This window comes from Typopeltis vanoorti, chromosome 13 (assembly GCF_054136105.1).
Source record: "Typopeltis vanoorti isolate ZY-2024b chromosome 13, IOZ_Tvanoo_1.0, whole genome shotgun sequence".
NCBI lineage: Eukaryota > Metazoa > Arthropoda > Arachnida > Uropygi > Thelyphonidae > Typopeltis > Typopeltis vanoorti.
This window is the reverse complement of record NC_143561.1, coordinates 76,814,777-76,829,899: the sequence shown is the minus strand read 5'-3', so window position 1 is coordinate 76,829,899 and position 15,123 is coordinate 76,814,777.

Genomic DNA, 15,123 nt, shown 5'->3' with positions numbered 1-15,123 from the left:
ATAAAAAAAAAGATATAGCAAAGTATCACGTCTGCGAATACCTGGGATCTATGATATCAAAAACAACAATTGTAATACGATGTCTACAGGTAAAACTTTGATTTTGAAACATACAACAAAATATCATTCTTTAAATTACCATTACTATAACCATGGTCGATATATATCGTTTCGTAGTTTCCTTTGCTCCACAATCAATTTTGTATCGACATGATTGAGGTACTGAAAGACCTCAAACTAACAATAACTTAAATTACATTTGTTATTAAAAAAGGGAAAATACAGCTTTTGCTGTCACGCTTAATTGTTTATTTTATGAATGCAATTTAAAAGCAACAGATATCATATCTGAACTATAATAATAATAATAATAATAATGTTTATTATGGGCATTAGTCCAATAGGTAATATTTTTACAAAACAGAATACAAATGACATGCATTAAACATACACTATGTAAATTATAGTAGTAAAAACAAAACATAAAACGTTGGTATTACATAAATTTAGATTACATTGATTGACGATGATAATTTTTTTGAACTTTAAAATAAAAGATTGCCATATAATCAAAAAATAATTTTGCATGAAAAAGTTCCTCAGAATAAACAACTAATGTAAGTATGTTCGTAGCTTACTCTTTCTCTTAAGGTGAATAAAATATTTTAAATGTTGTACACATACTACTGCTGTAGAGGACCGGTAAATGCTGGTCACATAAGTATAATATCCACAGAAGTATGTATACATAGGACCAATTTTACTGTTCAAGGGAGAAAAGACCTGAGATTAAAAACTTCCATCTCCATCTTAAGTCACCTTGAGATGAAAGCCCATCACAAAGTTTTCACTCATACTATGATAAAAACTGAGCCCAAGTCTTTATAACTACAACCAACAGCTAAGCTGGAGGATTCTAACTTTTTTTTTTCTAGTTAGGAAAGCTATTTCTTTTTAAGTAGTTTGTTTTATACAGCTATCTGAAGCAAAAGTGTTGTCTGCATCCCTTGAAATGAATAAAATTGAGTATCGTGCAGTTATAAAATTCTTTGTAAAAAAGGGTTTAACGGCAAAAGAAATTCATTTGAAGTTCATAAAAGTTTATAAGCCCTCTTCTCCTTCATTTTCGACAATTAAGAAATGGGCTGCAGAGTTTAAACATGGCTGTACCAGCCTTGAAGATGATCCATGTGAAGGACATCCAAAAAAAAAAAAAAGTGTACCAACACCAGAAATCACTGATCAAGTGCATGAAATTGCTGAGACTATAGGCATTTCAAAAGAACGTGTAGGATATATTTTGCATGAAAGTTTTCATGCAAAATTATATTTTGCATGAAAAATGAAAGCTTTTTCATTTTGCAAATGAAAAAGCTTTGTGCAAGATGGGTGCCGGGCTTGCTCACAGCAGATCAAAAACGCACTCACATGAAAATCTCTGAACAGGGCTTGGAGCATTTTAACAAGAATAAAACTGATTTTGTGTGTCGATTTATTACTATGAATGAGACTTGAATTCACCATTACACACCAGAATCCAAACAGCTGTCAAAACAGTGGACAGAAGCTGGTTGTTCAGCACCAAAGAAGACAAAGTCAGTTCCATCAGCAGGAAAGGTCATGGCATCGGTGTTTTGGAATGCTAAAGGCATTTTGTTTATTAATTATCTTGGAAAGGGTAAAACAATAACCAAGAAATATTATTCCTATCTTTTAACCAGACTAGACAAAAAAAATTTGTGAGAAAAAGACTCAGTTTGCAGAAGAAAAAAAAATCTTTCATCAGAACAATGCACCTGCCCACAAAGGTGTTTTGGGAATGGGAAGATTAAGTGATCTGCACTATGAATTGTTGGAACATCCGCTCTATTCCCCAGATTTGACTCCCTCTAACTTCTCTCTCTTCTCAAAACTAAAACTCTTCCTCGTTGGTCAGTGTTTTTCTTTGAATTAAGAGGTGATTGTAGCTGTAGAGGGGTATTTTGCAGATCTTACTGAGAACCACTACAGGAATGGGATAATGGCGCTGGAATAAATGTATTAGTCTTAAGGGAGATTATGTTGAAAAATAAAAATAATTTTGAAATTATAATTTTCAAAATTAAAATAATTTTGAAATTGTTAGGCCAAGAACTTTTCAACCACGCTCATACTGTAATAGTAAATTACAGAAACTACTGTGGCTTTGTTTTAATTCAAACAAACTCATACAAAAAAATTTAGATAGGAGAAATTTCAAAAAAGAATATTAAAGTTAACACTCACCTAATATTGCAATGTCTTGCTTACTGGAATGGACATTTTTGAGGCAAGAAGTTAGGCTAGCATTAATCGGAAGATGATAGAGATGGTGCTGAATAATCAGGATCAGATTCTGGTGCAAGAGAGGATAGACCTGGGGGTGGAGAATCAGGATCTGATTCTGTTACTGGAGGAGGAGAGCTTGCCACTGAAGTCAGTTTCTTAAAAAAGGTATCTAGGGTTGTTTGCACAGGCCTTTTTCTTTTTTCCATTATAAATGGCCTTGTAGCAGCTGATATTCTCACTAACTGTACGGTAAACCTCTGTTTACCATGCAGTTAGTGAGAACATTGTTGATCTTACTCCTCAAGCTTAGCAAATCCTGCTTCAATGAGACTAAAGGCTGCAGCTAATTCTTTTGTGGTAAACTTTCTTGGCTCTGGATCTTCTGATTCTTCGTGTTCCTACTAGCTGCTTCTCTATCTTTATAAGGTATTCATTCGTTAATTCTTGTGAATGGGACTAGTAAGTCAATGGCACTATTTTCAGTGATGTCCAATTGCAGTGCATTGCCACTATCCACCACAGCTCTTCTGGCGTCAGCAAGTCTTCTTCTGTGAAGCCACGAAAATCATCACAGAATTGAGGGCATAGTTCATTCCATACTCCTTTCATTGTTGATTGCTTCACTTCCTCCCAAGAATCAGCAATGTTTTTGATGCCATCATAGATGTTATTATTCTTCCAGATTCTTCCAGAACTCTCTCAAGGTCATCACATCATCTTCTGTAGCCCTGACTACTTGCAGGAATGTATGCCATAAGTAACGAGCCTTAAATGCAGAAACGACTCCCTGGTCCACTGGCTGTAGTAACGATGTAGTGTTGGGTGGTAAAAATACGACCTTTACATTAGGGTGAAGGTCATCTAAAGATGTTGGATATCCAGCACAAGCAGAATTTTAAAGGGAATTTCCTTTTCTGAACAATAGCATTCCACAGCAGGAATAAACCGGTTCAAGAACCAATCTTCAAACATGGCAAACGTGACCCAGGCCCTTCAAGATAATGGGAAGAGCTGCTTTAATAATGTAGTGAAGTGCTCTTGGATTTTCAGAGTGGTAAACAAGCAAAGGCTTGATCTTAAAATCTCTGGATGCATTACCCCCAAGCAATAAGGTTAGTCTGTCCTTTGCTACTTTATGTCCTGGTGCCCTTTTTTCTTCTTTTGAGATGTAAGTTCTTTCAGGCATTTTTTTCTAGAACAATCCACTTTCACCTATGTTAAATATTTGTTCTGGCAAATATCCCCTCTCCCCCCTCCTCAATAATTTTCTTCAACATTTCAGGAAATTCAGTTGTAGTGGCAACATCGGCACTGGTTGCCTTCCCTTGCACTTTAATAGTATGCATATTTGCCTTATTTTTGAAACGATTATATCAACCTTTACTTTTAATAAATTCTTCACAGCTACATTCGCATTCTGCACATGCAGCTTTTAAACTGTTGAAAATGCTTCAGGACTTTTCCTGCACTAATGCTAGGCTAATAGGAATGTTATGCTTATTTTGATCTTCTAACCAAATCAATAATAACTTTTCTATTTCAATAATTAATCCACTATGCTACTTAGTAATAACTGATGCTTTCACATAATAACTGATGCCTTTCACATATTCCGTTATTCTCACTTTATCCTTTATAATTGTTCCGATAGTAGGGTGACTGAAGCCTAATGCTTTCCCAAAGAATGATGGTGTCTGGCCTTTCTCTGAATGTTTAATTATTTCTACTTTCATTTTCTATGTAATCACCTTTCTGTTCGCTGCAGGTTCAGTGACAGCCTCTGTAGCTCAGTCAGTATAGACAAAGCCCTTTGATCAGAAAGACCTGGGTTCAATTCCCATCAGTGACGTGAGGAACTATCTGGTCTCTTTTGACTAAAGGTGAGTTAGCCAGTCTCATACGGAGGTAGGGTTTTTCCAACCTGGAAACTCGGGTTTTTCGTCCCCCAGAACAGGCAAACCGACCTCATGAACAGACAAGGATTACATACAGTCATGAATACCCAGCCATATGCTGGTCCCAATACTGGATAAAATGGGGGGGGGGGGAAGGAGCAATGCTGAACTATCCTGTAAAAATCTCACCAGGAATACTTTGTGGGCAATGTCTACAAAGTCACCTATGGTTGGAAAACGACTGAAAGGGAAAATCAGAGAATCAGAGCAGGTTCATCTGGACTTTCACTTTGGAGGCATGGTCATAAGGGTAATCACAGACTCACAAAATCAAATGAAAAAGTTAGGATGAAATTGATGCTGTGCGTAAACAACTGTAAAAACACTGAGACTAGCTGATAGCATAAAGATGCTGTGCAAATGAACTGCTTACACCATGGGGAGCCCTTTCGTAACTACAGGCCACTATAAGTCAGGTCATCTGTAACACGAGGACTGCCTGTACTCCATGCACACAAAAAAAATAAATAAATAAAATGAAATAATTAAGTAAATATTAATTAATTTAAAAAATAAAATAAATAAATAAATAAATTAGGCAGAGGAGCTCAGTGGACGCGGTGTTTGCACTCTGCAGCGTTAGACTGCTCAAAGAAAGGGCATTGCAAGTCTGAGTCTAGTTACCGACTAAAGGAATTTTTTCTAAGCCTTTTTTTTAAATTGTTTCCCGAGTTAGTTGATCTCTGGCATGGACAAGTGGTTTTTCACCCTTTATTTATTCTCAATTGTATGTAGAATTTTTGTCAAGCTACTTAATACAAATGAAATTATACAATTTAAAATGGCATTTACGATTACCTTCAAGTTTTGAGGTTCTGTCCTTGTATTTTATGAAAGTGTTAAGCTTGTTTGCAGCTGCCACATAATGGAGATTTCTGATTATAGGAATTCATGAATTTATTGCTTCAATGTATTAGTATATAAATTGAACTGAGTTGCAAAAAAAGAAAGCCATTCTCAGTTCAAATCCACTTGCTGACTAGAGAAAACTTTTTCGAACTCTTTCTTCAACCAGTTCCCAAGTTAGTCAAATCTTGTGCATGAGCAAGCAGGTGCTTCCCCCCTCCATAAACTCAAGAAAATCAAACGTAGAACCCACATTAATTTCAGTCATATAATAATATATATATATATATATACTGTTTAGGGAGCATGAGGTGGTGGCATTAGTCTGCTACTCTTCATTGGATGCTGTTTATAATTGGCGATAATCTTGGGCCACCCATCTCTGATTGACTACCAATTTAGACTGAACTGTCCTCTCAATCTCTGAAAGTTAGATGAGGCTAAAATAGCCTCACCTACTACTCCCTATAGTGAACAAAAGGCATTATTAGCATATACACATGTACTATTATTAACTATGTGATGTTCCCTAGTGGCATAAAAAATATTCTTCTGCAAGTCACATTGGATACATAATTAAAAAAAAAACAGCAAATGCAATGTATATGATTCTGTCACAGCAACAAATGGGCAGGTTATTGAATTTAATTTGTGTACATTAGTCTGCTACTCTTCATTGGATGCTGTTTATAATTGGCGATAATCTTGGGCCACCCATCTCTGATTGACTACCAATTTAGACTGAACTGTCCTCTCAATCTCTGAAAGTTAGATGAGGCTAAAATAGCCTCACCTACTACTCCCTATAGTGAACAAAAGGCATTAGCGTATACACATGCACTATTATTAACTATGTGATGTTTCCTAGTGGCATAAAAAATATTCTTCTGCAAGTCACATTGGATACATAATTAAAAAAAAAAACAGCAAATGCAATGTATATGATTCTGTCACAGCAACAAATGGGCAGGTTATTGAATTTAATTTGTGTATATCTTTCAAGTTATATTAGGAAATAAAATGTCCCGACAACGAAAACTTAATAATGGTCTTCCATAAGGGTCAGTATTGGCACCCTTACTTTATAACCTATACACATATGACTTGCGTGCTACCATCTCACGCAAGTTCTGTTATGCTGATGACACTGTAATTGCCATTCGACACAAAAACATGAGTCAGGCTGAAGAAGTACTTACAAAAGATCTGAAAACTATAGATGAATATTATAAAAAATGGAGGCTCCAGCTCAATCCAGACAAAACAGAAGTATCAAGCTTTCACCTTAATAATCACATGGCAGATGTCACTTTACATATCTTCTTTGAAGGATGTTTACTACGACACAATAAGTTTCCAAAGTACTTGGGCATTACCTTGAACCACACGCTCTCTTACATGCAACACCTAACAAACGTTTCTGCTAAGTTAAGAACTCGTAACAACATAATACAAAAACTAATAGGCACGACATGGGGAGCAACAGCTGATAATCTGCGGATTACTGCTCTTGGCCTAGTTTTCTCTGTTGCCGAATATTGCTCACCAGTGTGGCTAAATAGCACACATGTTAAACTTGTTGATAGCCAACTAAATAATACAATGAGACTGATTTCTGGCACAATTAAATCAACTCCCACACACTGGCTTCCAGCTCTTAGTAACACTGTTCCACCGAATCTGCACAGGACTAAGGCTCTCTTACATGAGTATAAGAAAATCTTGGAGAACACAGCCCTACCAATACATTTAGATCTCCCAGATTTAAGTGTACGACAATTGAGATCAAGACATCCACCACTACAATTAGCCCAACTACTACTACATTCTAACTTTGACTTGAAGCAAAAGTGGCAAGAACAGTGGGAGAGCCATACAGATGACATCACAAAATTTTCTCTCAATGAATTACAAGAAAGTTTTGATGCTTGCTCACACCTCCCATAAAAATCCTGAACTCAGCTTAATAGAATACGAACTGGTCGTGGTGTATGTGCGGACATGCTTTTTGAATGGGGTAAACGACCATCCTCGCATTGTGATTGTGGAGCTCAGAGACAAACTGTGAACCATATTGTGACTCAGTGTTTATCTCAGAGCATATTCAGAAGACAAATTGGACTTTTTAAGTGCTATAACCGAAGCTATGCACTATCTGACCAATATGGATGTAACCTTTTAATTTTAATGGTTTTTAAAATGACTTTTAATTTTATGTTATTAAAGTGTATTGTACTGCATGTTTTGATATTCATGCCATACGAATAAATAAATAAATGTGTATATCTGTCATTTTTGGGAGCAATTATGCTATATTTGAGAAGAAAATTTCTGCACTGTGTCGATGCTTTACATATTGAGAGTCAATGGAAAATCACACTTAATTTACAAAAAAAAATTTCTGAAGAACATAACTGTTTCATGAATTTGGATGAACCTGTATTATAACTAAAGTCTGAGGGAAGGATGTTTCCAGAATACAGGCACATAGAACTAAAGTAAATTATTTACTAATGAAGATTTTTTTCTGAAGAACATAACTGTTTCATGAATTTGGATGAACCTGTATTATAACTAAAGTCTGAGGGAAGGATGTTTCCAGAATACAGGCACATAGAACTAAAGTAAATTATTCACTAATGAAGATTTTTTTTTTCTCTCTTTTTCTTTATTTATCAGAATTATTAGTATACATATAGTAAGCTAAAAATATTTGCACTTTTAAGTTCAGAAAACAAATTTATGCCACAATTTAAATGAAATATTTTACATTAATTACATGCTTTGTTTTATTTAAACTTTTTAAAAATATTTTGTAGCCTTAAAAATATTGGGTGGGGGGGGGGGGGGGTGGGGGGGGGGGGGGGTGGGGGGGGGGGGGGGTGGGGGGGGGGGGGGGTGGGGGGGGGGGGGGGTGGGGGGGGGGGGGGGTGGGGGGGGGGGGGGGTGGGGGGGGGGGGGGGTGGGGGGGGGGGGGGGTGGGGGGGGGGGGGGGTGGGGGGGGGGGGGGGTGGGGGGGGGGGGGGGTGGGGGGGGGGGGGGGTGGGGGGGGGGGGGGGTGGGGGGGGGGGGGGGTGGGGGGGGGGGGGGGTGGGGGGGGGGGGGGGTGGGGGGGGGGGGGGGTGGGGGGGGGGGGGGGTGGGGGGGGGGGGGGGTGGGGGGGGGGGGGGGTGGGGGGGGGGGGGGGTGGGGGGGGGGGGGGGTGGGGGGGGGGGGGGGTGGGGGGGGGGGGGGGTGGGGGGGGGGGGGGGTGGGGGGGGGGGGGGGTGGGGGGGGGGGGGGGTGGGGGGGGGGGGGGGTGGGGGGGGGGGGGGGTGGGGGGGGGGGGGGGGGGTTCATTCCCAGAACAGGAAAACCGGTCCCATGAACATCTACAGACATAAGACACACCAGGAGGCATAGAGTTAATCACCTTATCCAGTTACGGCCATGAAGTCCAAGAATACTTGGAAATGTCATGGGTACTTAAGTGTCTGTTAGGACCAGTGATAGAATAGAAAAATATATATCATCATGCCTGTCAAAGATTTAGGCCTAGAATGGCCTGTTTTAGCCTTAGAAGTCATCTCTCTTAAGAGGACATCCTGGTGTGTAATTCAAGGCTTGTTTTGGTAATCTTTCTGTTTTAATTCTTTCAACGTGTTCCATCCATTTATGTTTATATATTTTAATTTTTTCTATTACTGATTTTCATAATTTTTTCATTACTTTTGTGATCAAATAGAGTATACTTTGCAGTTTTTCTCAAGCTTCATTTCAGCTATTATTAATCTGTCTTTTTTGTTTTATTGTCCAGATTTCACTTCCATACAATAGGTGACTGGTAGGGCTAATGTATTGTATACTTTTAGTCTGGTTTGTTTTTGAACTAGATTTGGTTTAAATATAGAGTTAATTACACCTGTTATTTTTTAATATTTTGCAATTTTTAGGTTTATAACTTTTTCTTTTTCACATGTAATCATACATCATAGGTAGTTAAATGAATTCACCTGTTCTAAAATCTTGTTATCTATTACTATTTTAGTTCTTACTGGATCTTGTCCTTTAAAGGCACTTGATATTATCATACCATAATCTTTGGGCTATCTCATTTAGATTTAAAATATCTTTCTATAAGTTATCTTCAGAATTTGTAATTATTTGGTCATCGGCAAAAAGGAGTGTTTAAGTTCACAGTAGGAGAAAGCTTAATACCTTGATGGAAATTTATATATATAAAACATTCATTTTTTTATGCACTAAGACAAATTTTATTTAATGTAATGAAACTCTCTCTCTCTATATATATATATATAGTAAATAAATACCCAACCACACACACCACCATCACAGGTACAAGCAAAAAAAAAAAAAAAAATAAATAAATAAATCACTTAGCAAGAAAAGCCAGTAAGGAAAAATTTTTAATCATCACACATCTATTCTTTAACCTCAAGAATGAAAATACTTTGATTTTGGAAATTCAAGCAAACCGTAACTAATCCTAAAAGATTATCGAGGCTTGCATTGTTTTTGGAAATCAACTGTGGAATAAAGAATTGTGAAGCTTTATGCAAAAATCTGCATTTCCAAGACTAGTGAAGTATGAGAGGCTTGACATGAGACTGAAATATGAGAGATATATTATGTCATTTTCAAAATGATATAAACAAAGAAAGTATGCTTATTTTATGATAGAAATGACTATGGCTTTTTTAATAGTATTTGCATTTTATTTCTGATGACTGTACTAGAGAAAAATAAGAATGAAAACCATATTTACATAAACAGCAATATTCAGCACCAGTATATAAAATAAATGTGATTGTACTTCTATATTTCAACAGATAAGAGGAAGAAAATAATGACTGCAATGATTGCCTTTGTTTTTTCTTTTTATGTTTTTGTAGATAATAACTATCAATTTTTAAAATAATATTTATAAAGCAAACATTATGTTACACACACTACATGAAAATTCTACTGAAAAAAAAATTGAAACCGGCATATATGTTGCAGAGTAAAAATATTCCTTGCGTGCCCAAAGTGGAAAGGGCTGGTTACAAGGTCAAGTGGAAATGTTAACTTGTACATGTCGATTTTTCATGAATTCATTTAAGAGAATCATATTCTAACTGATTACAAACACAAAACCATCATGAACCTTCATGCAATAATATGCTGTTTGGATGTAATAAATTTGTATATTCATTTTTTTTTTTAATGTGGTTCCCACCCCATGAAAGGTTATTAGTAAACCTATAGTACATTTTCTGAAGGCTGTAGTATAGCCTTGTGTCATGGCTTGCAAGTGTGAATGTCCAGGAATTTAGCCACATACTGCATTCTTCGGTTTCTCACATGCCTTAACAGATTTCTTTGTGAAATATCCTCTACACCAGGATGAAAAGTCCCTAAAGGAGAAGGGATTTCAAAATGCTGCAGATATATAATGGAATATGACAAAGAAGCTGCAGGCCTAGTGGAAATACAGTATTATTAACAAAGAAATATGTTTGCGCATGATGATGTGTATGTCCACAACTATTGCTGGAATCTTGATTGAATAAGGCATTAATGACAGTAGATTACGTGCTCAAAATGGGTACCTTGTCTTTTAAGACAAGGTGACCATTTTGACATGGGTGCCTGTCGAAATATTATGACAGATTTCATAGCCCTTGAAGGTTCTCTATCATCTTGAAAAACGAGGATTGGGACATCTTTTGGACATATTGTGTAATTTTATCCCTTAGTTCATCAAGGTTAAAAGGCAGGTCATGGTGGAACACCCATTCCTACAACATATCCCCAAATAAAAGGATCAAATGTAAGATCAGGAGAATGTGAAGGGTGCGGGAATTCTGTGAACCTTGAAATGAGCCTCCGGGAAGTGTTCTGATAAATAAGCTCTAGAACCATGGGATGTGTGACAGGTTGCTTTGTTCTGTTGGAATACCTGTGCATGAAATGGAATAATTTTTGCACAACACATCCTACACAAATCCTTTCTTGGTGAATGGAACCAACACATTCTCAATGTAGCATTCACTATTCAAGGTCACAGTTTCAGCCACCAACTTCAATGAAGGAGGACTCAATTATGCCATGGTCGGAAACTCCTACTCGCCGTGAAAAGGTTTCTCTGGGACAAATTCAGGTCTCAAAAACCTGTACGTTTGTCTGTTTACATGACCACTTAAGATGGAAATGTGCTTCATTCAAGAACCAGACATTATGGAGGAAGGAGAGATCTTCAAGACATTGGCCAGCATAAGTGCACAGTATTCTCGCAGTGCAGCATAATCTGTTGCTGTTAAATACTGACCCACCTGAATGACGTACGAAAAGACACCCACTTCGTTAAGGATTCTTTGTAGTGACCACCTCAGTATCCCAAGTTTTACTGCTGTTCAGCCTTGATAGCATTTTGGAGACTAACACCTGCTCCAATACACACCAATGATTCTCATTTGTATTAACAGTCCATGGTCTCCCCAAATGCCCCCTGCATTGTGGCATGCTTACAGAAAATGTTCAGCCTTGATAGCATTTTGGAGACTAACACCTGCTCCAATACACACCAATGATTCTCATTTGTATTAACAGTCCACGGTCTCCCCAAATGTTCCCTGCATTGTGGCATGCTTACAGAAAAAATGAACAAACTGCTCACAAACATGGCCTAGGCTTGGACCACTTGCTCTACAAACTCGTCTGAACAAAAATAATGATCAACAATAAATGTCTTTTCTTCCAGCATCAACAAACAGCATTGCTACAGCTAAATGTAATAGTGTAGACTCTACATGTACTTTCTATTAATGTTAATGCAGCCAATTGGCATATTTCATAATGAGTGTACCGATGGGAGTGTCAAAGTTCAGAACTGTTTTTTGTGTGCCATCCCATATAACAAATGTTGGAAGGATGACTTCAAACAATCAGGAGAAGTGTATCTTTAAAATAGGAGCATATTATTAAGTGATAAAAAGCAGAGTTCTAGCTGAAATATTTTAAGTAATGGGGTCAATATGAGTAATGGGAGTAAGCTGCAAAATGTTATGAGCTACTTTTTCAAAGATGCTGGGAGTGGCAGAACATTCTGGACAACATATTGAGTTGACAGTGTTTTATGACTATTGGGTAATGTGATGATTAGCTAACACACACGATAACAGCATGTGATTTAGCACTTGTTCTAGAGATCATAACACTAATTATAGGTATATAGACCAAAATGATCTGTTCTGCTCTCATTATCCAATATCCTTTTTAGTGGTCTAGCCTGCTTTCTCTTTCCAATTGGCTTATATTTCAGTATTTGTTTAGGATATCAGTGTTGACCATTGAGCTTACATGTTCTATCCTTGTTTATAATTGTTTAGTTTTTAGTTCTTTTAAAATATATTCCTTTTTTTTTTGGGTCTAATAATGTGTATTTTGCAGTTCTCATAAATCTCATTTCACTTGTTTTTATTATCTTGTTTATTGCCTAAATTGACATTGCCCCATATAACAATGTGGGCACTGCTAAAGTATATATTTTCAAGTGTATTTCTTTTTGTACTATATTTGAATTTGAGTGTTCTATTTATCAGGCCTATAACCTGTAAAATTTTTGAAGTTTTTAATTTCGTTTTTTCTCCTTCATATGATAATTCACATCCAAGATAACTGCAAGTATTTATTTGTTCTATTATTAGTAACTATTTTACTTCTAACTACAGTTTGTCCACAAAATGGCATTGTTTTAGTTTTATCTATGGAAATTTTCATCCCAAACTGTAATGATTAAATTATAATTGCTCTTTGTAAATTGTCTTCCTTATCTGATATTGTTACCTGATCATCTGCAAAGAATAGCATATTTATTTAATTTCGTTTTTTCTCCTTCATATGATAATTCACATCCAAGATAACTGCAAGTATTTATTTGTTCTATTATTAGTAACTATTTTACTTCTAACTACAGTTTGTCCACAAAATGGCATTGTTTTAGTTTTATTTATGGAAATTTTCATCCCAAATTGTAATGATTAAATTATAATTGCTCTTTGTAAATTGTCTTCCTTATCTGATATTGTTACCTGATCATCTGCAAAGAATAGCATATTTATTTTATTATTCAGGCCTCCATGGAGTCAAGAGACTCATCACGGGAAGTCCTTCCTAGGAAACCCGTCTATCATACCACTCCTTGAACTCAATGACCGTTCTTGTTCTCACAACTCTATCAGGCAATGCATTCCACAGTTCCATCACCCTCCACGCAAAGAAACCACTCCTCACCCTCTTGCTCACAACTTCCTTTCATACTTTCCAGGAAATTTCTATACCTGGATTGTTTAAAGTATTCCACTGTATTAATATTTCATTATCATCATCATCATCAAATTCCTGCCATGTACCCTCAAGGGGTGTACAGGATATGACAGTACTACATGAAAAAATTACATCATTACTAACTTCCTATCTACAATTTTCCTCCAAATCAGTCTGTTACTTGTCAAGACTCCAACATTATCAGATCTTATATTTCTATCGTCTAAGGCACTTTGTACTGTATCAATCCACCTATATCTTGGTCTTCCTCTGGGTCGTTTTCCTGCCAACCTGGCAGAGAACACTTGTTTTGCTAATCTTTCCTCTCCCATTCTATTTAAGTGACCATACCATCTGAGATTAGCTCTGCTAACGCATTCCTGGATGCTGACAATGTCAAGTTCTTTCCTAATATCCTCATTTTTAATATGATATTGCCATTGATGCCACCTGTTCACGCCTCTAATCTTTCTCAGGACTCTCATATCTGCAGTCTCTAGTCTTTGGTCAAGTGTTTTACTTCTGACCCAGCTCTCAGATCCATAAGTTAAAATTGGTTTGAACACAGTCTTGTATACAGCTAATTTAGTGTTCCGACTAATTTCTTTCTTATTCCATATGAATTTATTCAATTGACTTCCCACGATACCAGCTTTGCTGATTCTCTTGTCTATTTCTATATTTAGTTTACCATCTTCAGTAAAAATTGTGCCTAAGTAGCTGAAATGTTTTACTTGTTCCACAGGTTCTCCATTCACAACACAGTTGACATTTTCAATGATTCTGCCTATTTTCATTGTCTTTGTCTTTTTATTGCTGACCTTCATACCATATCTATTACAACAGCTATTCAATTTAGTCAGAGAATCTTGCAGACTTGTAGCGGATTTATTTAGAAGTATAACATCATCCGCATAAAGCAAAGAGCTGACATTAACATCTCCAATTTTGATATCAGGTTTAATACCACTTTCCTTCATAATGTGATCCATATAGATAATGAATAACAGAGGGGATAATGTACATCCTTGTCTCACACCAGATTTAACATTAAACCATCTTCCTGTACTTCCTTCAATTCTAACTGCTGACTCATAACTCAAATAAAGACTAAGTATTGCTTGATATAATGCCCCATTAACACCATATAACTGCAGCGTATTGAATAGCTTCTCTCTTGGCACCTTGTCATATGCCTTTTCCAAATCGACAAAACTTAAATACAGATCTTTGCTATATTCCCATGCTTTCTCGACTATTTGTCGTAAAGTGAAGATCTGATCCTGACAGCCTCTATTCGGCCTGAATCCAGCTTGTTCTTCACCAAGCTTTTCTTCCACAATTCTTCTCAACCGTTTCTCAAGTATACTTGCATAGATCTTGCCAGGAACACTCAGTAGGGAAATACCTCTGTAATTCTCACATTCAGTTTTATTTCCCTTTTTATATATGGGTACTATGAGAGCTCTACTCCAATCATCGGGAATTCGTCCCTCTGTCCAGGTTTTCTGAACTATGCAGTGCAGCCACTGTAAGACTCTTATACCACCATACTTCAGCATTTCTGGTCGAATATCATCTACTCCTGCTGCCTTTCCACATTTCAAGCCTTTGATGGCTTTTTCTACTTCAAGTATGGATATGTATTCCTGACTGCATGCCTGGTCAGTGTTTTTTATCACTGTGCTGTCATCACTGCTTGTTTCAT